This window comes from Pogoniulus pusillus, chromosome 8 (assembly GCF_015220805.1).
Source record: "Pogoniulus pusillus isolate bPogPus1 chromosome 8, bPogPus1.pri, whole genome shotgun sequence".
Lineage (NCBI taxonomy): Eukaryota > Metazoa > Chordata > Aves > Piciformes > Lybiidae > Pogoniulus > Pogoniulus pusillus.
Genome location: NC_087271.1, coordinates 24,197,585 through 24,224,800, shown reverse-complemented (window position 1 = coordinate 24,224,800; position 27,216 = coordinate 24,197,585).

The following is a 27,216-nucleotide window of genomic DNA, read 5'->3' as shown; positions in this document are numbered from 1 at the left end:
AACAAGCCTGGCTGCTTGCCCTGTCAAGGGCATCCCAATGTCCTCTCCATAATAACACAGTCCTGAAAGCCTGGGCTTTAAGAGGACAGCCTAACCCACCCAGAGAACCACTGTGCAGGCAGGTCATAGAATCATAGAATCAACCAGGTTGGCAGAGACCTCCAAGATGATCCAGTCCAACCTAGCACCCAGCCCTAGCCAGTCAACCAGACCATGGCACTACGTGCCTCAGCCAGGCTTTTCTTCAACACCTCCAGGGACAGTGACTCCACCACCTCCCTGGGCAGCCCATTCCAATGCCAATCACTCTCTCTGCCAACAACTTCCTCCTAACATCCAGCCTATACCTCCCCTGGCACAACCTGAGGCTGTGTCCCCTTGTTCTATTGATGGTTGCCTGGGAGAAGAGACCAACCCCACCTGGCTACAATGTCCCTTCAGGCAGTTGTAGACAGCAATGAGGTCACCCCTGAGCCTCCTCTTCTGCAGGCTGCACACACCCAGCTCCCTCAGCCTCTCCTCACAGGGTTTGTGTTCCAGGCCCCTCATCAGCTTTGTTGCCCTTCTCTGGACACGTTCCAGTACTTCAACATCTCTCTTGAATTGAGGAGCCCAGAACTGGACACAGTACTCAAGGTGTGGCCTGACCAGTGTTGAGTACAGTGAAGAATAATCTCCCTTGTCCTACTGGCCACACTGTTCCTGATACAGGCCAAGAATAACCTCCCTTGTACTGCTGGCCACAGTATTCCTGATACAGGCCAGGATGCCACTGGCTCTCCTGGTCACCTGGGCACACTGCTGGCTCATGTTTAGCCAACTATCTACCAGTACCCTCAGGTCCCTCTCTGCCTGGCTGTTCTACAGTCACTCTGTCCCCAGTCTGTAGCACTGCTTGGGGTTGTTGTGGCCAAAGTGCCTGCACTTAGCCTTGTTAAACCTCATCCCATTGGCCTCTGCCCACCCATCCAGCCTCTCCAGGCCTCTCTGCAGGGTCCTCCTACCCTTCAGCGAATCAACACCTGCTCCTAGCTTGGTGTCATCTGCAAACTTACTGATGCTGGACTCAATCTCCTTATCCAGATCATCCACAAATATATTGAACAGGATCTGGCCTGGCACTGATCCCTGGGGGACACCACTAGTGACTGGCTGCCAACTGGATGTGACACCATTCACCACCACTCTCTGGGCCTGGCCCTCCAGTCAGTTCTTGACCCATTTCAGAGTGAAGCTGTCCAAGCCATGAGCTGCCAGCTTTGCCAGGAGCTTGTTGTGGCAGATGGTGTCAAAGGCTTGCATGTCTCCATACAAGGTGGCTGTTCTGATGTTGGCATTGCTGGCAGGGCAGCAATGGAAGGAGGATGAGAATTAATGTTGAGGACAGGACCACTGATTGGGGCAGGAGGGTCCTGAGAGAATGGATCCAGACTCTTCTTGGAGATTCCAAGTGGAAGAAAGAGTGCACTGGATGCAAGCTGTTACCCCTGAAATTCCAATTAGATGTTTAGGAGAGAAATTGTCCCTCAGGATAATCAAACATTTGGCACAGGGACCCAGAAAGGTGGAAAATCTCAGTCCCTAGAGATACTGAAGATTTGGCTGAACAAAGCACTAGGCTACCTGATCTAAGCTGGCTGTGTTTAGTTAAGGGCTGTTGGGTCAGAGACTTCCAGAGAGATTTCTTCCAACTTAAATTATTCTGTGACCTGATGAAGATGTCACGACACCAGCAAGACTGAGGGATACAGTTCTGGCATTAATGATCAAGGCTCTCCATGGCTGGAGGACAAAGAAACCCTCAAATATTTTCAGGTGAACATCTCTCACACAGCTCCCTCAGTCTCTAAAACACAGGTACCAATGCTCTACCCAGGATCAGCTGCCTGGATTTATCTTGTTCCTAGCAGGGCTGTATTATTTCATATTCCAGTAGCAGGGTTCCATATGCCAAGCCCCATCATTGTGGCAGCTGATTATTCCTTATCTGTGGTCAGAGCTGTGAGCTGGAAGGATGCTGGCTTGAATGCAGCCCTTAGGCTTCTCTTATGCACTTTTCTCTCTTTTACTCAATTTCACCACCACAGATTTTAGCTGAACTAAATAAGGTTGAGCCTAATCAGTTCCCCAAGACACACAGAAAATGTTGATGCTTTATCATTGTGTTCTGCCATAGTCCAAACTCCATTTGCTTTGGTAGGTCCTCCAGATTTACAGAACTCTGGTGTGAGAAGATGTCACAGCCCAGCATGTCTGCAGCAACAGGCAGGAGGTCAGACAGCTGCCCACATGCCACCCACATGTCACACACATGCTGCATGTGTGTCTGTCTTGAGCAGACAAAGGAGGGTGTGGGTGCTGCCCCCTGGGTACCGATTTGCAAACACAACTCTTGAATTGGCAGTAGGCAGTGAGAAGAACAAGGCTGGGCTGGGTTTGACACCACAGGAGCAGTCAGCCCTGCTGCAGCACTGGGCCAGGCTTTGCTGCAGGTGGGTGAGCACCAGAACAGGCTGCCCAGAGAGGTGCTGGAATCTCCATCTCTGGAGTCATTCAAGACACTCCTGGACACTGCCTTGTGCAATCTGCTGTAGGTGGACCTGGTCTGGCAGGCAGGTTGGGCTATATGATCTCCAGAGGTCCCTTTCAGCCCCTGACACTCCGTGATTCTGTGTGACATCCAGGAGCATTTGCCACAGCATCCCACTAGTGGATATATCCCACTTAAGAGAGAGTCAAAATTTTCCCGAGCTCCCCTGGCACTCCTGTCTAGTGCCAAACTTCAGACGACTTCAGAGTCATCACTGAATCAGCCTGCCTGAAGCCATGGGATGCTTTTAGCCTCACTAGCCTGTACCAGCGATGCGATGAGTGCTGGCAGGTCTTTTCTGAGCTCTGCTGCCTGGGCTGTAGGCAACGCTGCCTGCGCACTTGTCTGGAGGGGGAGTAGGTTGCACAGCAGCACCAGGGACAGATGCCTTAAAACAGTAGTACTCCTGCTTCAGGCAGAAGAGTCTCAAGGCATCAGCTTCTCTCTAAAGGATGGAGTCCAGCACAGCTGTCTGTAAATCAGGCGAAAGAGAAGTGAATGGGAAGATAAAGGTCCTCCCGAGAGCAGGAGAGCAATAACCCAGCTCTGCGCTAGCGCGTGAGGTTTGCTTCCAGCGCAGGTCATCCCTCCAGCTGCCCATTCCTTGGTCCCTGACAGTTCCTTGGGACACATCCAGGTATTTACTGTCAGCATTGGCTCTTGGGAGACTTTGAAGTGTGTTGCCTTCCATTCAATTATCTCTGGGAGCTGCAAGGCTCAGTGGCAAAGGTGCCTGTATCATTCCATTTGTTCCCCAGCAGCCGTCAGGTTTTTAACCAAGTAATTAACGGTTGGTTTCTCTTGTACCTGAGAATCAACCAGCGAGGCAGAGATAAGGTAACAGCAACACAGCAGGTACCCTGCTATTATTTCTGGCTATGAATTAATCACAGATGGCTCTGTGAATAAATGCATTGATCGTTTGCTACAGCAATAAGAACTGCAGCCAGTTATGGTCTTTTTCTCTCTAGAAATACTTTGGAGACTGCAGACTTAATGAGTATGAGCCCAGGCTCTTCCCAGAACACTAATAGCATCCATTTGAAAGAAAATCTAGGCCCTGTATTTTGTGCCTGCTGGAAAGCCTGTCACTGTTAAGTGCCTCCATGTCTGGGGTCTGCCAAGGGAGACTGGACTCTCCAATTCTCTCCCTCAGAGAGTCTGGAAAAGATTAAAAGCGGCTGAAAGCAAATCATGCTAGCCTGATGGATGGTGCTAGACACTGTCATGTTGTGGCTGCTGGCACTCCTTCCCTTGAGAGCAAGAGTCTCATGAAAAACAGGGATTTGGGTAGAGCCTCGGGGAGTCAATATGGGTGAGCTGAGAATTCCACCTTGCCTTTGTACTTCATGTTGTTACTGCTCTGTAGTGATGGGGGATGAAGCCCCAAACTGAGAGATGAGATTGGATGGCCCCAGATGGTTCAGAGGAAAGGAATCATAGAATCATAGAATGGTTTAGGTTGTAAGAGACCTCAAAGGTAAAGGGTGGGATTGTCCTCCTTTACTCTGTTCTGCTCTTGTCAGACCCCACCTGGAGTACTGTGTGCAGTTCTGGAGCCCCCAGTGCAAGAAGGAAATGGAACTGTTGGAATGAGTGCAGAGGAGACCATGAAGATGCTCAGAGGGCTGGAGCAGCTCTGCTGTGAGGACAGGCTATGAGAGTTGGGGCTCTGCAGCCTGGAGAAGAGAAGGCTTCGAGGAGACCTTGGAGTAGCCTTCCAGTATCTGAAGGGAGCCTACAGGAGGGCTGGGAAGGGACTACTGACAAGGTCTTGTAATGACAGGATGAGCAGTAATGGGTTTAAACTGGCAGAGGGGAGATTTAAACTGGATGTTAGGAAGAAGTTCTTTACGGTGACGGTGGTGAAACATGGGCACAGGTTGCCCAGGGAGGTTGTGGATCGCAGAATCACAGAATGGGATCAAGAGATCCCATTCTGTGATTCTGCGATCCACAACCTCCCTGAAGTGTTCAGCATCAGGTTGGACGAGGCCTTGAGTGACCTGTTCTAGTGGGAGGTGTCCCTGTCTATGCATGGGGTTGGAACTGGATGATCTTTGAGGTCCCTTCCATCCTAAACATAAACACATTTAACTGTTTCTCTCCCAAGCCTCTAAGTAGGTACTTGAGGAAAAAGTACATGGTGTCCAGTGATGTTTTGGGCAAGTATCTTTTCCTTCTTGGAGGAAGGATGATCTACTCAAAGCTAGACTCAGATTCAGAAAATCCAAACTAAGTTCTGTGCAGACTCCCTAGCCCTTACTGAAACTACTAAATTCCAGGTTTTGAGGCTCTGGGCCTTATTAGGTACTCAGTAAAACAATACTAACAATCTTTGGTCTGTGTATTTACAACACAAACTCTACCACATCAAGGCTATCTCCTAGTCTGGCTGGGAATTACTGGTCTAATTTTCAGATGGAAACTCAGTACATGCTGTTTTGTAACAAATGGTAATGAAAATTCCCACATGTCCCTAATAACTTGGATAGGTAGGATTATTCACTCCAGTTTCCCACCCAAACAGATGCAGGAAACATCTGTCACAACCAACATACCTTTCAAGAGCTGAAAAGCTCTTTCCAAGCATGGGTTTTACTGGAGAGCTCAACACTGACTTTCACTGCATACCCAAACTATTTACCTCTCATCATGGGTCCAAGAGTATCTTTCCTTCAGATGCTCTGATAGGTTTTATCTTATATATATATGTATATATAACTAGTCAACCTTTATCTGAATTTGTACTTTCTAAATGAAAATTTAATTAAATAAAAACCATTAATATTTTAAAGTCCCTACCTATGGAAGTGAATTTTTTAATGTTTAGAGCCACATAGGAGAAAAAAAATACCATGGACTGAGTGAAAGTGCTGCTGCTGCACGGATTGGTGGTGGCTGCTGCTGCTGACAAAACAGCTACCCTCAGCAGGCTTTGGGAAACACCTGGCAGTGACACCACTTTTGGCCAACTTCTCTCACCTCCAGGTGGACCCTCATTACAACAGCTTCTGGTGCTGAGAAGAGTGAAGATGGATCCAGCCATGGGAGGAGTTACCTACCTGCTAGTAAATACCCATTGCTGATATGAAATGATTAACCAAGGCATTAACTCAGTGCTGAAGAAGCTGCTTTATCTGCCAGACAGCACAATCCAGGAAATTCCTTCACATTCAAGTGGTAAATATTTAAATACTTGTGTTCACCAGCAAATAGCCCCAAGGCCAAAAGGGCCTTGCTTGGTTTACTCGTTAAAATCTTTCCTTTAATCAACATAGCAGTACAGAGAAAATGGAGAAAACACAGCAGTAACAAAGAGATAGCAGCCCAGACACCCCCAGAGGATCCAGACAGAAACCTTCTCTTATCATCACACAGGAGGGATTCAGATGAGGAACACAGAAATTAGTGCTGGGAACTTCTTTTACCTGAGCTTACTGCCCATTCTCCCAGAGAAGCAGAGAGATCACAGGATCACAGGATGTCAGGGGTTAGAAAACACCCAAAGAGATCATCGAGTCCAACCCCCCTGCCTCAGCAGGACCATACAATCCAGCTTGGGTCACATAGGAACACATCCAGACAGGCCTTGAAAGTCTCCAGAGAAGGAGACTCCACAACCTCTCTGGGGAGCCTGTGCCAGTGCTCTGTGACCCTCACAGTCTAAAACCCTTTGTGTTGAGGTGGAACCTCCTGTGCTGCAGCTTACATCCATTGCTCTTTGTCCTATCCCAGGGAGCAAGTGACCAGAGCCTGTCCCCCCTCCTGACCCCCAGCCCTCAGATATTGATAAACATTTGTTAGATCTCCTCTCAGTCTTCTCTTCTGCAGACTAAGCAGCCCCAGGTCCCTCAGCCTCTCCTCATCAGGCAGTGTTCCAGTCTTCTAATCATCCTTCTATCTCTCCACTGGACCTTCTCCAGCAGATCTCTGTCCCTCTTAAACTGGGGAGCCCAAAACTGAATGCAGTACTCAAGATGAGGTCACACCAGGGCAGAGTAGAGGCAGAGAACCTCCCTTGATCTGCTGCATCTTCTTAATGCACCCCAGGATGCCACTGGCCTTCTTGGCCACAAGGGCACATTGCTGTCCCATGAATGTTATCCACCAGCACTCCTAGGTCCCTCTCCACAGGACTGCTCTCCAGCAGATCACCTCCCAGCCTGTCCTGGTGCAGTTTATTATTCCTCCCCAAGTGCAGCAATCTGCACTTGCCACTGTTGAACCTCATTATGTTCAATAATGAACCTATGCTGGGGTTAGAAATAGGGTAAATTGAAAATAAGATTTTTTCTGGCCAGCTCGAGCTGAGCTGTATCTTCTGCCACACTGTTTTTATATGCTCTCCTCACACGTTGTAATCCAGCTCTGGAGGGTGGCTCTAGCATGTGCCTTTTTTTGGCCTCTGGTGTGGAACAACACCTTGATGGGCTGTCTGTGATACTGATCGAAAGGATACACCACTTTGCCCACAGGAAGGGACTGACTCCATCAGGATACCCTGCCCTGAATATTCAAGAGTGTCAGAGAAGCCTCCCCAACCTTGAATCGCACAAAGAAATGGCAATTAGTAAATATGTTGTGCTCTCCACACACACAAAAAACACCCCCCCTAAAAAAAAAAACCCACCAGAAAATCCCAGACATGAGTGAGAGGCTCAGAGAATTTGAAACAAGCCAAAAGATGTACTTTTTCCACACATTTTGCTACTAAATTAGAAATATTATTGCTCCAGGCTAAAGTGCAATAGTTCCAAAAGCAGCCTAAGAATTTAATGAGAGAAGCATCCTTCAGGGCCTGTTAATAGCTATGTCAACCTCCACTTCAGGAGTTCAACAACCACAAATTGCTGGAAACTAGGAAGAAATTCCAGGGAAGGATCACTCCAGACTTGTTTTTACCCCTAAAGCCCTGACAGAGTCCTCTGTTGGTGCCAGACACAGGTGCACAATGAGAGGGACTTCTGATATATCATTATTTGTTTTCTGCTTTTCATTTTCAAGGCTTAATTCCTACTCATGGCAGAGCATTTCCTTCCACTAGGCTAGAACTTCTCACCAGGAGGAGGCCGGTCCATTGCCAGGAGGAACATCAAACAGGTTGAGACCACCAAGCCTTTGGAAGCTCAGGCCCCCAAGGTATGGTTTTGATTTTGAAACTGAGCTTTTCCTGATAACTGAATCAGATTTTGCCCAAAGCCTGTGTTCAAACACTTTTCTGTCCCCACAAGAGCAAGGAACTTGGATTTTCTTGCTACTAAAAGACAAAGGAGCACCAGATCACTTTATGCACCTACCCATGTACTGCAGACTCCTAAACACCACCTTGGAACCAGCTCAGCTGCTCTCCGGCTTAAGCTTGCTATTCAGCTCGCAGTTGAAGGCACCCAGAGATGCTGAGTGCTGTTCTCCTTGAGTTTGCTCTTCCCGTTTATCTCCCTCCCTGCTAAAGATGTGTTCCCTGTGTCTTATTTGCATTTGTCTGGCTTCATCTCTCAGGCACTGGCTCTTGTTCCAGCTTTCTCTGCTAGATTAAAAAGCTCTTTAGAAGCTGGTGTTTTCTTCCGCTGGCGGCACTTACGCACTGTAATCAAATCACCTCTTGACCTCCTTTCTGATAAGCTAAATAGAGTCTTTTAAAGTCTTGTTGAAATGCTTTTTTCTCTTGCTCTCAGATTATTTGCAAGCTCTCCTCTGCAGCACTCAGCCTGCATGCAGCACTGCTGGCCTCTTTCTGGGATAGGGAGGGGAGGGGAATGGGCATTTTAAAGAAATGGGGAAAGTCCTGCTCTAGCCAAGGCTTTGGCTCAGGGACCAGCTTTGCTACAAGGTCATCTACCTGCTCCACAGTCTACCTTCTACTCGTGGCAGGCTCTCACACAGAGTCACAGAAACATCCAGGTTGGAAGAGACCCTCAGGATCACTAAGTCCAACCTAGAACCCTACTCTGCAAGATTCACCTTAAACCATAGCCCTAAGCACCACATCCAAATTACCCTTAAACACATCCCACCTCCCTGGGCAGCTCATTCCAGTTCCTGACCACTCTCTCCATGAAAAACTTTTCCCTAATGTCCAATTTAAACCTCCCCAGCCTCAGCTTGAGGCCATTGCCCCTTGTTCTATCTCCAAGTATCTGTGAGAAGAGCCCAGTGGCAGCCTCTCCACAATGTCCCTTCAGGTAGCTGTAGACAGCAATGAGGTCTCCCCTCAGCCTCCTCTTCCTCAAACTGACCATCCTCAGCTCCCTCAGTTTCTTCTCATAAGATTTATTCTCTAGACCCTTCCTCAGCTTTGTTGCCTCCTCTGGACCTGCTCCAGCACCTCCACATCTCTCTTGTATTGTGGTGCTCAAAACTGAACACAACACACAAGGTGTGGCCTCACCAAATTGAGTACAAGGCGACAATCACCTCCTACTTCGTTTACACACACCAAAGCTCATCTTTCATAGAATCAGATCTACTTTGTCCACCTATTTGGAACACAAATGGTCTCAGCACTTGTCAGCACTGAGTCCCAGGCAGAAACACTTCTCTTCAGACAATGCACCAGACCTGCTGAAGTGTCCTCTGTGAATCTGGGACAGAGCTGTCCTCAACAGATCTAGTGCTTGCTGCTCCTCTCTTCGGCTGCCCCCTCCAAGAGCACTTCTTCCCCTCTTGTCCTCCATCTTTTACTACTCCATCCTCTTTACAGACCTGCAGCCTACCTTCTTGGGACAGAAGAGCAGCATCTTTGCCTTGTATAAATGCCTTGCAGAGGTGTCTCCCCTGCCTCAGAGCCCTTTCTTTGCCGCAGTATGACCAAGCATCTTCTCTGCAGTATTATAAGAGCTTCTGGGACGGGGAAGATCCTCCTTTCCACAGCCAGATGTTGTCAGCCTTTAGTTTCTATCTCCATCATTACCAGAGATCCTCCACTGCTCCCACAGTGTCTGTATTTTTTTTGGCAATGAAATGAGGAGCCCTGGATCTGAAGCCATCCCTCAGCGTGTCAGACTTGGAATGACTCCACTGTCTTCTTCCTGCTGCTCAGAGGCATTCAAAATGTATTTAATTAAACCCACATCAGAGAGCTGTTAGCAAGCTTCTCCAATTAGCAAGGTGGAGAGGACCGCATGTCATGGGGGGAAATGAGCAGACATGAAATGGTTTTGTTGCCTGTGCCTTCTTCAGTGCCAGATTAATTGGCATTTCTCTTTCAATTTAAGGCAGAGCTCAGGGCACAGACAGGTCACAGCATCACAGTGCAATCCCATCCTATTTTCTAGTTCTCACTCTCTCTTTTCAAGTATGACGGAAAATTTCCTGAGACACCTGAATCATGTTTGGCTTAGTCTGCAAGGGCACACAAAGAAGCAAAATTAGTGGCACTCAGATTGGTCCTGGATTTAGAGTTATTTAAGAACCTCCATGCTTCCTTATACATTCAGTATGTGTCTGTTAGCTTTTTTTCACATGCTTTGAGGCATGAGAGCCTCAAATCAACCTCAAATGGACTTGTAGCTGCTCAGGCCCTCTTTGTATGAAGCAAGTTGTCTTAGTCAGATGGTGATCTATCCTGACTGAGAATCCGCCTCCACAGACATCAAACTGAGCTTGCAGGTAGCTACAAGGATCAGATTCAAGGAGAGGTCATAGAATTATAGAATCAATCAGAGTTGGAAGGGACCACAAGGATCTTCTAATTCCAACTCCACTGCCATGGGCAGGGACACCTCACACTACATCAGGCTCTCTAGAGCCTCAGCCAGCTTGGTCTTGAACACCTCCAGGAGTGGGGCTTCCGCCACCTCCCTGGGCAACCCCTTCCAGGGTCTCACCACCCTCATGCTGAAGAACTTCTTCCTAACATCCAGTCTGCATCTACCCATTTCTAGCTTTGTTCCATTCCCCTCAGTCCTATCACTACCTGACAGCCTAAAACAACGCCTCTTCCAAAGTGTTAGCAGGAAACTTGCCTAGCAGAGGTGCTCCCCCTGTCTCCTCTAAGGACCTGCTGGCTCTCAGAATGTGTGTGCATCCTTGAGTCCATCCCATGGACTGTCACAACCTGGTGCTGTGTCTCAGCTGGTGCTGGCACTTGGTGGCATAGTTTAGCTGATGTCGTGGTGTTAGGTCATAGGTTGGACTTGATGATCTCGGAGGCCCTTCTCAGCCTCAATGTTTCTGTGATTCTGTAACCCTTCTGTCACTGGGATTACTGATTACAGCTGGTAAGTTCTGCTAGGGTCATGGCTGTGGCACTGGATGTGAGCTTTCGTGTCTGAACATCTCCACTGACTATTTACCTCTGCATAGATGAAAAACAATGGAAGAGCTGAGGGTTTCAGACTTGGTTACCTCCACAACTAAGGCTGGAAATGTCTTTTCACTAGGCTCAGTCCTTGAAGCACATTTTGCCATTGGACACTGGCACACTGCTGTTTTAAATCTCCTCTAGAGACTTATGACACCTTTGGGCTGTGGTGACACACAAAGACGTACTCTAAAACTGCAAGAGCCCTTCCAGACCTATGTGACTCTGTCTGTGGCCACCATGGCAAAGAGCAAATTTAAGCAGTCAACAAGTTGGAGGGTGATCAGGGCATCAATATGTGATATTGCATGATGAGACATGACACCTCATAGCCTTACACCTCTCTTTGGATCCAGCTAGGGATCCCAGTACACAGTGCCAAGATGACTGTTGGTCAGCACAGACACAGAGCAAGGCATGGACCTGTGGCTCAGGAGAGAACCACGTGCCAGAACTGGTTGAATAACCAAAGTTCTGCTCCTTGGGTCCACGAGCTCTGTGGTAACAGGTTGGACTTGATGATCTATGAGGTTTCTTCCAACCTTGGTGATACTGTGATACTGTAATGACCCAGCACTGCCCAGGAGTATTGCCTCCTTTGGAAGGAGAAGGAACCTAACTCTCACTCCAGAGGACATAGAAACAAATTCAACAGCTCTTTCCTTTGACTCCGAAAATGAAAGCTGCATTTTCCTCCTTGGAAATTCTCACAGGGGTGTCCTAAGGGTGCTGACAATCAGCTCCATTTTCCTCCCATATTTAAATGCAATTACAATCCCAACAACACAGCAAATCCTCTTCTATCAAAGCAGGGCACAGGGGTTTGTTTATTATTTGCAAATTGCAAACCAGCACTTGCTAAAGAGCCCTACCTCAACGTGGGAGCCCGCGATGGGGGACATGCTGCTATGACAACATGAGGCTGAATCATCCAGACAGACAAGACACACATAATTGTGTGATCACCTGTTCCTGCTTGTTCAAAGGAAATTTTATTAGTGCTGCTGAAAGTACATTAGAGAACAAAGCATAAAGCATCCACACATCAATCAGGGCTCAGCTAATCAATGCAAGCACCACCTGAGCCTGGTGCCTCACTGTTCGGCCATTCAGCATTTCACAGGTGTCAGGACAGCATTTACAGGAACCTGTGCTTGCATGTGAAAGATTCAAGATAAAAAACTCCATTTCTACTAAATCAAACAGTTCTGGCTTTTGGATCTGGCTGAGAATGCCAGATTTTTGACTGCAGGATGTTTGTGGTCAGTGGAGGGATGATGGGGATCCAATATAATGATTAGATAATAAACATGACTAAAGGCAAAAGTGGCTTCTTTAATATTAAAAGATAATTAAAATCCCAATAATTAAGAGGTGTAGGTGGGAGAGGAGTGCTGATCTGTTCTGCTACAGGCAAACAGGAAAGTCCAGGGTCATACTTCACTCAGACATACCTATAAATCCTTATGTGTTTATGCTGGGCAAGTACATTAGCCACAGCATCCATTTCCAGCTGGTGAGAAAGCAGTTCCACTTCTGCTAACACAGGGGCACCAAAATCATGGCTGCAATCCTAGGAGTGCTTCATATGTCTTTTTTTTTAAAGACATATAACCCCTGGGCTGCACAAAAATGACTTAATGTCACTTCCAGAATATCCCTAAATGTGAGCCTGGCACTTTTTCACGCTCGGTCCTTTCCAAATCCATTGGTGGTTTGGCTTCCTGAAGTATTTTATACCTTAATCTCCTTCACCCAGAAGACTCCAGCAGGTACAAAGGGCTGCTCAAGTGGAAAGAAGCCCATTGTATTTATTAATCACACTCTTTCTGAAAAGGTAGTCACATTCCAAAAGATTCTTTTTTATTCCCAAGCATTTTGTTGAGATTTGAACACTGGGTGACAAAAAAAAAAGCAATTTCCATGAGGTATTTACAGCATTTTAGGACCTTCTACCAGAAGCAGTAATGGCACTTTAGCATGACTTGGGGAGTTTTCAACCACTGCTCCTTTCCAATACTGCCCAAATGAATATCAGTTGAGTTTGCTCAGAAGCTGACAGGCAGCATTGTTGGCAGCAGCAGTAAGAGCTGAGATGTTTTCCTCTGTAGGTATTGCATATGCATGAGTGTCTCACTGAGAATGCTTCCATCTGCTCTGCGGTGAGCACAAGATGTGGGTATTCCACGAGAGCCATGCTGAGACCACTCAATCAACCACTAATAAAACCAGCCCCAGAGTAATCTGAAAACAAGAGGTTCAGATGCACAGTCATGAAATGCTGCTCAAGGAGCCCATGCTCCCAGGCAGGGCTATTCCTTCCACTGACAAAGCAAATCATGAAAAGCAGCCTCTCTCCCCACCTTCCTCTGTATGTGGCACCAAAGATTAGCCACGTGCAGGGAGAGACTGTTTGAAAGTCAGCTTCAGAAGGCAGTGAAGAGAAAATGAAGAAATACTAAGAATGAGGATAGCAAAGCATGACAACAGATTTGCAGGCAAAAGCAAGACCTCCCCCTTGCTGGAGATGGGCAGACAGTGAGGTCCATTCAAAGCTGGCTGAACAGCCAGAGGGTGATGATCAGCAGCATCAAGTCCAGTTGGAGGCCAGTAGCTAGCAGTGTTCCCCAGGGGTCAATACTGGTCCAGTCTTGCTCAACATCTTTATTAATGGTCTGGATGATAGACCTCATTGCTGTCTACAACTGCCTGAAGGGACATTGTGGAGAAGCTGCTGCTGGGCTCTTATCACAGGTAATTGGAGACAGAACAAGGGGGAATGGCCTCAAGCTGAGGCTGGGGAGGTTTAGATTGGACATTAGGAAAAAGCTTTTCATGGAGAGAGTGGTCAGGGAGTGGAATGAGCTGCCCAGGGAGGTGGTGGAGTCACCCACCCTGGATGTGTTTAAGGGTGGTTTTGATGTGGTGCTTAGGGATGTGGTTTAAGGTGAATCTTGCAGAGTAGGGTTCTAGGTTGGACTTGGTGATCCTGAGTGTCTTTTCCAACCTGGATGTTTCTGTGATTCTGTGATTCTGATGATACAAGGCTGAGAGGAGTGGCTCATACACCAGAGGGTCATGCTGCCACTCAGAGGGACCTTGACAGGTTGGAGAAGTAGGACAACAGGAACCTCAGTAAGTTCAACTAGTTGAACTGCACCATCTACTCATGTGGTGACTGAGAACTAGAACAGGTGGCACAGAGATGCTGTAGCCTCCATCCTTGGAGATATTCAAAAGCTGCCTGGATATGGTCTTGTGTAAACAGGTATAGATGACCCTGCTTAAGCTGGGAGGTTGGATAAAATTACTCCAAAGGTTCTGGCCAATCTCAACCGTCCTATGACACTAATTCTGTGGAGTTTTAAAAGGTCACATCAAACAGACATATTTTCAGACTGATTTAGGAAGATATACTTGTGAAGGCTCCTGTAGCCCTGCCTAGGGCTACCTTTGCACCAGGTTTAGGTCCACGCCAGTTGGCAGCGTCTCAAACTGCCACTGGAATATACCTGGCAGCTGTATTTGGTGAATGACACTGTGCTCTTAAGAGGAATCTTCAAGATCAGATGGTGCTATAAGATTTCTGCTCAAGAACAGAGGAAATCCTATTTCTCTGTTACTGTTTAAGCAAAAAAACTATTTGGGGAAAAAAAAAAACACAACAAATTAAAAATCTATCCCTTTTCTGATTTTGGCTCCCTGATGCAATTCTTTTTCCAGCCAGAAGATCAAAATCTTGTTGCTCAGAGGCAGAAGAGCAGCTGGACCTGTGGGCATGGCTGTCACCTCTTTGAATGTTCTTAGCACTCCAGGTTCTGGTTAGAGGGACAAACTAGGAACCTCAAAGCCTCAAATAAGACACCACAAAGCACTCCTATGAGACCCTTACCATAGGTGAGGAAACCTTGTGCCTTGTCCTTCCATGGTTTGGCAGACAGATTTTGGGATCTGGACCAGGCTGAGTGAGCTGTAAGAATGTATCTGCCTCAGATTTCTTCCTTGAACCCTTTTCCTGGCAAATCAAGATGGTGAAGGTGCAGGTGTTGGACACAGTGTGAAGTGTGGGAGTGGCTGTCGTGTTAACAGTCGTCTCCTCTTCCCCAGCCCAGCTGTGGCAAGATGGGATCCTTTCTACATAGCCAGGGGAGCACACACACACACATACAGCAAGAGGACAAAACTAACCTGGCAGAAAGCAGACATGCTGTCACACCTCCAAGGGGAAAACTGATGCAGCCTCTTGCTTCTGTTTCAAAATCAATTTCAGGCTGCTTCCATGAAAGAAACGGCATAAAGGGCATTAGGTTTGGCAACAGAGGCTGCTGTTCCCAGGATGATGGATGGGAGATGAGTACAATTACCTGGATGCCTAGAGCTTATACTCAGCCTTTTCTGTGGAACACTCTGGCTGTCCTTACCCATCACTAGGAAAATCAAAACGAACTCTGCAGAGCCACTTATGGGACTGGATTTGTCTCTGCTCTAGCTATCTTGGAGAACAGAACAAGGAGCAACAGTGGCAGATGCTCAGAAAAGACTGTCTGTAATGTTGTATCAAAGATGATCTGCTGCATATAAATGTAAGGGAACCTCTTGTGCATCAGCCATGGCCACTTTCCTACCCACTGGTCCCAATGTCCCTGAAGCTGCTGGTGACCAGTCCCATACAGGGTCCTGTGGAGGGACTCTGCTGGCAGCACACTCTGCAGCAGCAGCCTGACCTCCCTAGATGCTGACAGCTGACATCTCCCAAATGATCTACCCCACATCAAACTTCACCTTTATGGTGCTGATGTCAACAGCATCAGCCATAAACTTTTCACTGAGTTGTCTACCAGTCAAGTGTTGACTGATTCCTTCTTCCCAATGCCCTGGAACTGTCCTGCTGCTCATCTCAAAGGCCTTGTTACACCATAACTCACAAAGGGACTTCTAGTGCGGGCACTTTGTTGGCAGCAAAGCCACTGTTCCCTATACCTGCTGTCCCATCTCTCCCAAACTCACCATCCATCTCTCAAACTCCCTGCATCCACTTCTGGAGCCCCTATTACAAGAGGGATATGGATGTGCTAGAAGGTGTCCAGAGAAGGGCCACGAGGATGATCAGAGGGCTGGAGCACCTCTGCTATGAGGAGAGACTGAGGGAGTTGGAGCTGTTCAGTCTGGAGAGGAAAAGGCTCCCAAGTGACCTTCTTGTGGCCTTTCAGTATCTTAAGGGAGCCGACAAGAAAGCTGGGGAGGGACTTTTTAGGCTGTCAGGTAGTGATAAGGCTAGGGGGGATGGAACAAAGCTAGGAATGGGTAGATTTGTGCTGTATGTTAGGAAGAAGTTCTTCAGCATGAGGGTGGTGAGACCTTGGAAGGAGTTGCCCAGGAAGGTGGTGGAAGCCCCATCCCTGGAAGTGTTTAAGGGCAGGCTGTCTGAGGCTCTAGACAGCCTGATGTAGTGTGAGGTGCCCCTGCCCATGTCAGTGGGGTTGGAACTAGATGATCTTTGTGGTCCCTTCCAACCCTGACTGATTCTATGATTCTGTGATTCTGTTATTCTAAGATTCTAACCACCTTTCCTCCTGCACCTGATGAGAGAAGCAAAGCAAATGCAAAACCAGATCCTAAACACACCCTTTTCCAGGTGTCACCTGGAGTTGGCATGATGGCCTCAAGCATGAGAGAGCCTGTGGAGAAAGAGGTGCTGAAGTCTTGGCACCATCCATGCAGCTGGTGCTCAGTGGGCAGCCCATGGGATGCTCGAATGAGGACATCTGCTCAGGGGTCGTGTGAAGCTCACAGAACTTTCCAAACTGCAGGGAGGATCATGTGCCCTGGAAGATGCCAACATGATAAAGCAGCTGAACATCTTCAGCCTCTGGATTTCACTCTACAAGGAGACATGAAAGGGCATAGTAGGCAAAGGGTGATGACTGCTGCATTCCCCACCTGACTGGCAAGGGTCTTTCAGTGGCTTCTTAGCTCTGCCTTTGTTTGGAGGTCAAATGCAATAGGAAGTGCCAGAAAGTAGCAATTCAGAAGCTGGCCCCAGCTGCTGGTTGTGTTTTCTCTCAGGCTCACAAAACTGTAGGGATCTATAGCCAGCTTTAGGAGAGATGAGGGTGATGGCACCTCCTGGTATTTGGTGAAACTAATGAAGTTTTGTCTTTTTTTCTCCTCTTGAAAATTGAAATGCTTTGGGAAAACTGTCTCTAGGCAGCTCTCCTGAATAAGCTATTGTCAGGCCTGAGAGATGTGACTCAGAGCATCTTTAATCTCTGGGCGGGAGCGCTCTCCATGGCTTTCATGCTTTGGAATAAATCTTCAGAGACGTTCCCAAATTAAGCACGATTCCTTTCTAATCTCCTTGCACTTCTTCCTTTCCCCATTTTTATCAACAGGCTCAAACACATTCAGCATGGCCTACTTCGAAGCAAACTGATTAATGCAATCGCTTCAGGTTTTAGGAGGGATCAGTGCTTACAGCAGTGGAAAGGGCTCCTACTGCTGCCGGCAGCCCCAGCTCCACAGCAGCTTGGGAGGCTTATAGAGATCTGCCTGCGAGCAGAGCTGACAGCAGAGGATGGCAGCAGCCATCACGCTCACATGGGCATCATCCGAACTCCAGCGGGAGCCTGCTCAGTGTCCAGGTGGTTCTCTGAGCCCTTGAGGATCAGAAGCTGCATGGTGCTGCATAATGTGGCTGGTGCCTCCCGGGCATGGGGGAGAAGGGAAGTGGAGCTCAGTGTCATCTCTTCCTTTCCTGCCCCACCCGGCAGCAGCCAGCTGTGCTGTGCTGTGCTGCTCAGTGCCATCCCTTCCTTTCCTGACCCACCAGGCAGCAGCCAGATATGTTGTGCTGCTCAGTGTCACCCCTTCCTTTCCTGCCCCACCAGGCAGCAGCCAGCTGCATTGTGCTGCTCAGTGCCATCCCTTCCTTTCCTGCCCCACCAGGCAGCAGCCAGCTGTGCTGTGCTGCTCAGTGCCATCCCTTCCTTTCCTGCCCCACCAGGCAGCAGCCAGCTGTGCTGTGCTGCTCAGTGCCATCCCTTCCTTTCCTGCCCCACCAGGCAGCAGCCAGCAACCACAGCCAGAGGCAGCTGAGCCGAGTATCACAGCTCATGCTGCTCAGCTGCAGCTGGCACACATCTGGCACAGGAGAGAAGTTTTGGGTTTGCATCACTTCCACATGGGATTCGGGCCTGCATGTGAAAAGCCTGAGCTGAGTAGTTGACTTAATGTCATACTGCTCTGAGACAGTGGTAGAGAGGGATGTTGGGAGGGGGTGGTGAAATGTCGTGGGAGAAACTTTAGCTCTGCATCCATATGTGTGTATTAGTGTAGCTTGCTGGAGAGGAAGCTGCTCTTCCTGGCTCTTCTGAATCAAATTTTCTGATACAAAATGCCATCTCTCACTGACAACCTTCCTTGCATTCAGCTCAGGCAAGTCATTTTCAGTTTGTCTGATGGAGGGCTTCCTCTTAGGAGAGCCTCCTCCAAGGATAGCTCCTAAGAGCTTAAACAGCCAAAACAGGCAAAAGCAATAATTAACTGTGTTTTACAGAGGAGAAGCTAGAGATGAAAGAATTATGGAGACTCCTTTCTGCATCTGCAGTTTGAAGGGACAGAATCCTGAATTCAGATCTGCCACTACATTTGCCTGGGGCTGGGAAATGTGAGAGTGTTAAGTGTCCTTTGATATGTCACCAGGCTTCCCAGGACCAGAGTGGGTCCATGGCTATAGTTTTTGAAGGTGAAATGAAATAATGCCTAAAATGCTGAGCTAAAAAATCATTTTCATGGATAATACCAAAATGGGACATTGGCTACAGAAAGCTGAAGCTCAGAGAGCTGAAGGAGCATGACAGATGTTGACGTAGCTGCCTTTGGCTGCTCAAGTGGAGTGGCAAGGAGCCCTACCAGCTTCTGCCTTTGCAGTCTGGCCTATGTGTCTATAATCTTGTTTTTTTTTCTCTTGATTGACAGGACTGGAGGACCCTCATGCTTTAGTGAGTGTATAATGGCTGCCTTGATGTCATTTATTTAAGCTTTGGAATAGCTGTGCTTTCTAATTACTTCTTTTTGCCTGCCTAAAGAGCACCTTTTGCTTTCAGATTAACTTATTGCTGTCTCTTTGAACATGTGCCTCTGTACTCCAAGCACCCAGGGTTCTGTGAGATCAAGGCAGGCTTGGTTAAGGTAAAAGGCAAGTAGTGATCAAGGTGGGTTTTTTCCTTTTTGGAACATGAACGTGCCAGGTTTGCTGATCAGACTGTGTGTGTGGCATGATCAGCTAACTTAGGGTCCTTGTGCCTGCAAAAGAGACAAAGAGAAAAGTCTTTTTCCCAGTGGTCAGAGGGGCGTTGGTAGTGTCCAGAATGTGCACCCATATGCACTGCAAGCATATTTTGGTTGTGTGCAGTGGCTTCTTTGCTCTGGCAAACAAGAAGAATTTTGGTCTCTCTGGTAGGAGCTTCCTATGTTTCAAGCTGAAAGTGCCAATTTACTCCAAATATTCAAATGGCCTGGACAAAAATGGCTAAGTGCAGATCCACTCTGAAATTATTCACTATATGGTGGGACAGTGGCTTGGATGAGTATAAATTAGTAACAATCACACTGTTCTTACCTAATACAGGTTTGGCAGAGCTTTTAAAATGCTACTTCACTGTAGTTTAGTTGTGGAATGGAGGAATGCCCTGAGGTACAGAAAATGTAGGCATGAACGATAAACTGGCACTGCATCACCCTTGTTGTCCAGGTCAATGGGGGAAAAGTTGTCATTGGGCTTTGTGCAGCACTGGACACACCAGGCTAACTGATAAACCCTTGTCCTTTCTTCTAAGGTTTGTCTCCTGCCCATCTATTTCAGGCAGTGTGTTAAGCTGCTGGTAGTTTCCTCAGCGATGGTGGCTTTATGGGAATACAGAAATCAGGTTAGGAGGGAGGTCTAGGGATCACCTCTAGCCAAAGCATATACCCAACAGAAGGTTGTGTTGCTTGCTTTTAAAAACTGCAAGGGTGGAATGTCACCCATGTCCAGACAGGATTAGTTTTCCTCTTGGCATGGTTTCCCTTAATTTATAACCCATATCTTCTTGGGCTGCAACTCAAGCCTCCTGCATCCTTCTCTACCTGTTGTGACCACAGAGAAGACTTCCTTCACAGGATCTTTTATGCACATTTACAGATAGATCTCATATTTCCTTCCTTCCTTCCTTCCTTCCTTCCTTCCTTCCTTCCTTCCTTCCTTCCTTCCTTCCTTCCTTCCTTCCTTCCTTCCTTCCTTCCTTCCTTCCTTCCTTCCTTCCTTCCTTCCTTCCTTCCTTTTTTTCTGAGACTAAAACAGTAGTAGTCTTTTTGGTGTCTTTTTGACCTTTCTGTTTTCAAGTGCTCTGGTCACTCTTTCCACCTCTTGACACACTGAGACTGGGAACAACATTGCAGCTGTGTAGAGAGGAAGGATGCCTTGATGGCACCTGATGGCTTATGCCTGCTGATACACTCCAGGATGTAGCAGAGCTCTTTAGCAGCTGCACATGGGATGGCTCCAGCAGCTGAGGACTAAAGGAGACCTGAGCACAACTTCCTTCCAGGCTAGAAATGAACCCTTTATTGCTGTTTGTACACAGGAATTGCTCAGAGCAAACTGCAATATGCCTCCCTAAAGCAGGACAACCTATATGGGATGCAGACAGGCTGAACTGCTGCAGCCCATTTAGCACAGAGTTATTCCTGGCTCTGCTTGGACTCTGTGATGCCCAGCAAATGAGATGTTTCATGGTCCAGTGTGACTATCTACAAGAGGCATTTTGTGCTAGTGAAGAATCTCTCTCCTCTCTCCAGCTGTCTGTTCACTCCAAGCTTGTCAGAACTGCACATCTGATCCCCCTGTGAAGAATTTGGTGCAAGCAGCCAAGGGATTTTAAAGTTATTAGGAAATAAAAAGGATGGGAAAAAAAAGGTGAATAGTGGCATAATTCTGCTTCCTTCAGAAATAAAGCTTTAAAAAGATGAAAGGTATTTGCCTCAACTCTCTGCAGGCTCTACCTCAGCAGCCAGCTGGAGAGACGTTAGGAAAGCAGTTCCAGGAGCCTGGAGTTCTTAGCGTCAGTAAAACCTGCTGCTGGGCCAGCTGAGCCATTTCACTCAGAGCAATCCATTCTCCTCTGCCTCCTAACGGTTTCAGGTTTTCTCTAGTAGGTTTTTTTGGGAGTTGAAAGTCCCTCAGTAGCTAGGTCTACTCCTGTACAAGATGGCAAGAGACAGCCCACATATGGCAAGAAAATTCTTTGCTTGGCAGTGCAGGTTGTGGCATTGAGGTTCTTCCTTTTTCTTTTGTTGCTGCAGAGTCATACATGAGCTTTGTGCCCCCAGAAATGCAATTACTAGCTGACTGAAAGGAAGAGAAAACAAACACTGATGTACACTCTATACACTGGTATACAGCTTGGAGACTGTTTTCTGGTGGGGCTGAGTGTCTACAGCATGGCTGGTTTGGTTGAAGCTGTTTTGATAAGCATCTACACTCACAGGCTCACAGGCTCGCAGGATGTCAGGCGTTGGAAGGGATCTAAAGAGGTCATCGAGTCCAATCCTTACACCAGAGCAGGACCATACAATCTAGCTCAGGTCATACAGGAACACATCCAGATGGGCTTTGAGTCTTCAGAGAAGGAGACTCCACAACCTCTCTGTGGAGCCTGTGCCAGTGCTCTGTGACCCTTCCAGTAAAGAAGTCCCCCCTTGTGTTGAGGTGGAACCTCCTGTGCTGCAGCTTACATCCATTGCTCCTTATTTGTGTCTGCACTGAAGGCTGTGGACAGAGGCTGAAGGTTTCTAAAAGCTCTGGCACACACCTCTTTCATTTTGAGGCTCTTTCCTCTGTGCCTGTAGATGCCACAACATATGCCAGCCCTCCTTAGACTTCTTCCATGACAATCCTAGGGCTGTGAGGGGCATTAGGACATTTTACAATAGGGCACTGAATCTGAAAGCTGAAAACCTGGGCACAGTTTGCCTGTTGACAGGGATGAAGGTGCTGGATGCCCATCCTCAAAGACCTTCAACGCTCAGGCAAACAAAGCCCAGAGCAAACTGATTTCATCTTTAAAGTTAGACCTGCCTGGATCATAGAGTTAAACCAGAGACCTCCACAGGTCCCTCCTCACCTAAACGAGTTTGTGATTGCAGGCACAGTTTGGGGTAAGACTCATCTTTCTGAACTTCAGTTCTGCATCTCTGGGAGAAGGAAAAGTCACCTTCCTCATTCTGCTTTCTCCAGCCCACAAAAAAATCACAAAGAGAAAGTAAAAAAAAGACAAACCCAAACCAAACTCAATCCCCTTTTTCGAGGCTGGGAAGATTGTTGTGCTTGTCAGACGTTTCATTTTTTTGTATGACATTTTCTCTGAGGTTTTTTTTTCCCCTTGAAAATGTTATTACTTTTTTAGCTTGACTGAAAAGCCTGCTTTCAGGGAGGAGAAATACTCAATAACCATCTTGATAATGCTTTCTCTTGTATCTTCTGGAAAAAAAAAACCAACAGCAACAGCAACAACAACAACAAAAAAAGCCAAAACAACGATTAAAAGCACTCATTAGAAATGCTGAAAATCCCTCACGGTGCCTGTTTTGAACCCTGCAAAGTGAGAACAACAGATATTTCTGTATTTATTTCCCCTCTCCCCCCTCCCTCAAAATAGTTTCCTCCCCCCCCTTTATTTTCTAACTCCTTCCATTCAGCTGTAAGCTTTTCAGGGCAAAAATTGCCTCTTTAACAATGTCATTTCCCAGCTCCCACTTCACCAAGGTTTTCAATTTGGATGGGAGCTCTAAGTCAGATAATCATTCAAGACCACAATGTCCCTGGTTCAAAGCAGTGCCAAACACTTTAGGTCACAACTCCAAGCTAAGACTTTCATTTTATCAAAGAGCACCATTTGAAAGTGGTTTGGTTTTGCTTAATTTTGTTTTGTCTTGTTCTGGTTCATTTTTGCTTTGTGTCATTTTATTTTGCCTTGTTTTGTTTCATTTTTGTTCGTTTTGTGTCATTTTGGTTTGTGTCATTTTGTTTTATATCATTTTAGTTTGTTTAATTTTGTTTTGTGTCATTTTGGTTTTTGTCATTCTGTTTTGCCATGTTTGGTTTCATTTTTGTTTGTTCCATTTTGCTTTGTGTCATTTTGTTTTGCCTTGTTTTGTTTCATTTTTGTTTGTTCCATTTTGGTTTGTGTCATTTTGTTTTGTGTCATTTTATTTTGTGTCATTTTATTTTGCCTTGTTTTGTTTCATTTTTGTTTCTTTATTTTGTTTTGTGTAATTTTATTTTGCCTTGTTTTGTGTAGTTTTGTTTTATGTCATTTTATTTTGCCTTGATTTGTTTAATTTCTGTTTGTTTCATTTTGGTTTGTGTCATTTTGTTTTGTCTCATTTTATTTTGCCTTGGTTTGTTTCATTTTTGTTTGTTTCATTTTCTTTTGTATCATTCTATTTTGCCTTGTTTTGTTTCATTTTTGTCTCTTTATTTTGTTTTGTGTCATTTTATTTTGCCTTGTTTTGTGTCATTTTGTTTTGTGTCATTTTGTTCTGCCTTGTTTGGTTTAATTTTTGTTTGTTCCATTTTGGTTTGTGTCATTTTGTTTTGTCTCATTTTATTTTGCCTTGTTTTGTGTCATTTCGTTTTGTATCATTTTGTTCTGCCTTGTTTGGTTTAATTTTTGTTTGTTTATTTTGTTTTGTGTCATTTTATTTTGCCTTGTTTTGTGTCATTTTGTTCTGCCTTGTTTGGTTTAATTTTTGTTTGTTTATTTTGGTTTGTGTCATTTTATTTTCCCTTGTTTTGTGTCATTTTGTTCTGCCTTGTTTGGCTTAATTTTTGTTTGTTCCATTTTGGTTTGTGTAATTTTGTTTTGTCTCATTTTATTTTGCCTTGGTTTGTTTCATTTTTGTTTGTTTCATTTTCTTTTGTATCATTTTATTTTGCCATGGTTTGTTTCATTTTGGTTTGTTTCATTTTGGTTTGTCTTGTTTTGTTTATTTTCCCCCTCCCCAGTGGAATGAGTTTCCTGCTGCCATGCTTGTTTTGTAAACTATTACAAAAAATCATTTTTTGGAGGGGGGGGAGAAGGAGGAGGTGCTCTAAGTTCTCTGCTTTTCATGAACTGCAGCTATCAGAAATGATCATCACAGAGCCTAAGAGATCTGTCCTTTAACACTTACAAACATGTATCATGTTGATGAATTTAGATGGTCATTTAAAGGCAAATTGCTTGTCCTACTTTTTGCTTCTTATTGATTGTCATGTAATTAACTGATTCAGTGTGTTAATGCCAGCCAAAGCGCCTGCAACCCACTTAATCAGCAGAGCCTGATCAGAAGACTTGGGTTTAATTAGACTGCACTAATTGCCCCGGTGAAATGATGTTTCCTCTGTCCTCAGCCATTACTTACAGGTGCCAGATTTATTTGTTTTATTGAAATTGAGTCAGGGGCAGACAGAATAATATTTTGCCTGACAGAGCAAAGACTTCTCTAAGCAAAGACAAAGCAGCTGAGGAGAGCAGTCACACACTGTTAGAGCTGATCCATCCCTTTTTAGCTGAGCAGCATTACAGTCTGCCCACTTAAGACCAGGTGTATTTAAGGTTGCAGGGTCTATGCTGCAAGCTCTCAAGCTGGCCTTGAACCTCTCTGGAGCAATATAAGACCTGGGGCAAGTTAATACTGAAGTGGGAAGATCTGGGAAGGACCAGGTACTGAGTCAAAAATAACCAAAACCCCTGTTCCCTGTGTGTTATGCTCAACACCTTTGAATAGAGGAGTTGAAGTGGTTTTGGGCAGTGCATGCTTCAGAAGATGTCTTCCAAAGAATGCAGCCCCAACACTCATCAAAGGGGTTTCCTCAGACCCAGGTCTCAACATAAGGAACCACAGAATCATAGAATAAGTCAGGGTTGGAAGGGACCACAAGGATCTTTTAGTTCCAAACCCTCTGCCTTGGGCAGGGACACCTCGACACCTCACACACTACATCAGGCTCTCTAGAGCCTCATCTAGCCTGGTCTTGAACACCTCCAGGGATGAGGCTTCCACCACCTTCAGCATAAGGTCTCAGCACCCTAATGCTGGAGAACTTCTTCCTAACATACAGCACGAATCTACCCATTTCCAGCTTTGTTCCATTCCTCCTTGTCCTAGCACTACCTGACAACCTAAACACTCCCTCTTCAGCTTTCTTGTAGCCCCATTAAGATACTGAAAGGCCACAAGAAGGTCACCTGGGAGCCTCCTCCTCTCCAGACTGAACAGTCCCAACTCCCTCAGTCTCTCCTCATGGGAGAGGTGCTCCATCCTTCTGATCATCCTTGTGGCCCTTCTCTGGACATGCTCCAGCACGTCCATGTCCCTCTTGTAATGGGGGCTCCAGAACTGGATGCAGTACTACAGGTGGGGTCTCACCAGTGCAGAGTAGAGGGGGACGATCACTTCCCTCGCCCTGCTGCCCACACTTCTCTTGATGTGGCCCAGGAGGAGCATTTCTGCTACTAACTAGCCCCACTTCTGGCCCTTGGAGGCTGTATAAATCACCAGACTCATATGCAGCAGCCTAACTGTTCTCCCAAGGCAGCCAGTACTCGATCTCTGCAGAGCTCAGCCAGAAGGAAGGGAAGCAATCTCTCCTGTCCTGAGGAAAAAACGATCTGAAGAAATGCCTTTTTCAGTCATGCAAGCTCATGGTGGAGGGTGCTTGGTAGACCAACTGCTTAGAAAGTATGCATGTGTGTGTGTATGTATCATATATCCACATACACTCTGGTTTTCAGTTTTCACACCCAGGCTGACTATGGTGGGTGCCTCCCTGTGGATTACGAAAGTGACATGATGGGGGTAGCTGTTATGGGAAGGTGGTTACAATCCCATTTATTTCAGTCCTGGTCCTGCAACTGGATTTGCATAAAAGCACATTTGTACCCTTGAGCAGCATCCCTGAATGTAGCCCCAGAGAATTCTGCTTAGTGGTGAGGACCCAGCAGGAACAGGGACTGTCCCTAGTTCATAAGGCTGACATCTGCCCTTGGGCTTGTTCTGCAACTCTCTGAGTGCTCTGTAAATGTCTGATCTTGGCAAGGAAAATTGCAACTGATTGTAAATTTCTTGCAAAAATGGACTTTCAGTAGGGCCAAGCCAATTTGCTAAATCAAGCTGAATTTGGGAAGTAACTTCTGACTCCCCACCTCCCCTTAAGAAATGAGGGACGTATTTTTGGAAGGGCCAACACAGCTTGACTTTGATGTTTCCCAAACCCAGGTTCCTAAACCTTTGAAATGTTTTCAGGCTGTGGGGTTTGTTTTTTTCTTTGCTTGCTTATGCTTATAAAGGTAAGCAAGATAAGACTGGCTAATTAGCTTGTAAACAAAACAGAACACTTTGCATTGCATCAAATAAAATATTTTGGGTTGCTGAGTCAGACTCAGGCATGTTTAAAAACATTTTGGCAAAAGAACTAAATTAGAAGCAAAGGTGCAGCAGGGAAGAAGTACCCCTTGGCGACAGCCTTGCTCTTGAATGAAGGGCTGGCTCTTGAAAGCACAGTCCTATGGAGTAGAAAATGGCTGAAGCACTCAAAATGCTGATGTTTTTTCTTCTGCTGGAGGAGGATATTGCTTTGTGGGTGAGCAATACTAAACCCAGCTTGGTGAGCCTCTGCTTCCAGGTACTCTTCAGCCAGTGCCACGAGCCTGAAGAGGAATCAGCTGCTTAATGTCAAATTAGTGCCTGTGATTAGTGCTGGATGCAGCAACAACATTGAAGGAGAAATCCTAGTGTTTTGTCTCTGGAGGAGGTTGTGGGATTACTTGGAGGCTAGTCCTCTTTCTGCTTCCCAACTGCTCCCACATCCTCCTCTTGTCTCTCCACTTTCAAGGCTTTGAGCCCATGGTGTGTAGCTCAGATCAGTGTGGAGGAGTCTGCCCTTGAGGGTATTCTGACTTCCATCATAGTGCAATAAAATACTTATATGTGAAAGGGACACACCAAACCCATGAGGGAAGAAGTGGGTGTGCAGCATTTCTAGGGCTCAGAACTCATTGGAGTAGCATCTGTGCAGATTTTCCCCTGCTTCTTTTGGTTTTGTTGCTTTAAGGAAATAGGACTTTGTTTTGTTTCTTCTTCCTTCCTTCCTTCCTTCCTTCCTTCCTTCCTTCCTTCCTTCCTTCCTTCCTTCCTTCCTTCCTTCCTTCCTTCCTTCCTTCCTTCCTTCCTTCCTTCCTTCCTTTCTTTCTTTCTTTCTTTCTTTCTTTCTTTCTTTCTTTCTTTCTTTCTTTCTTTC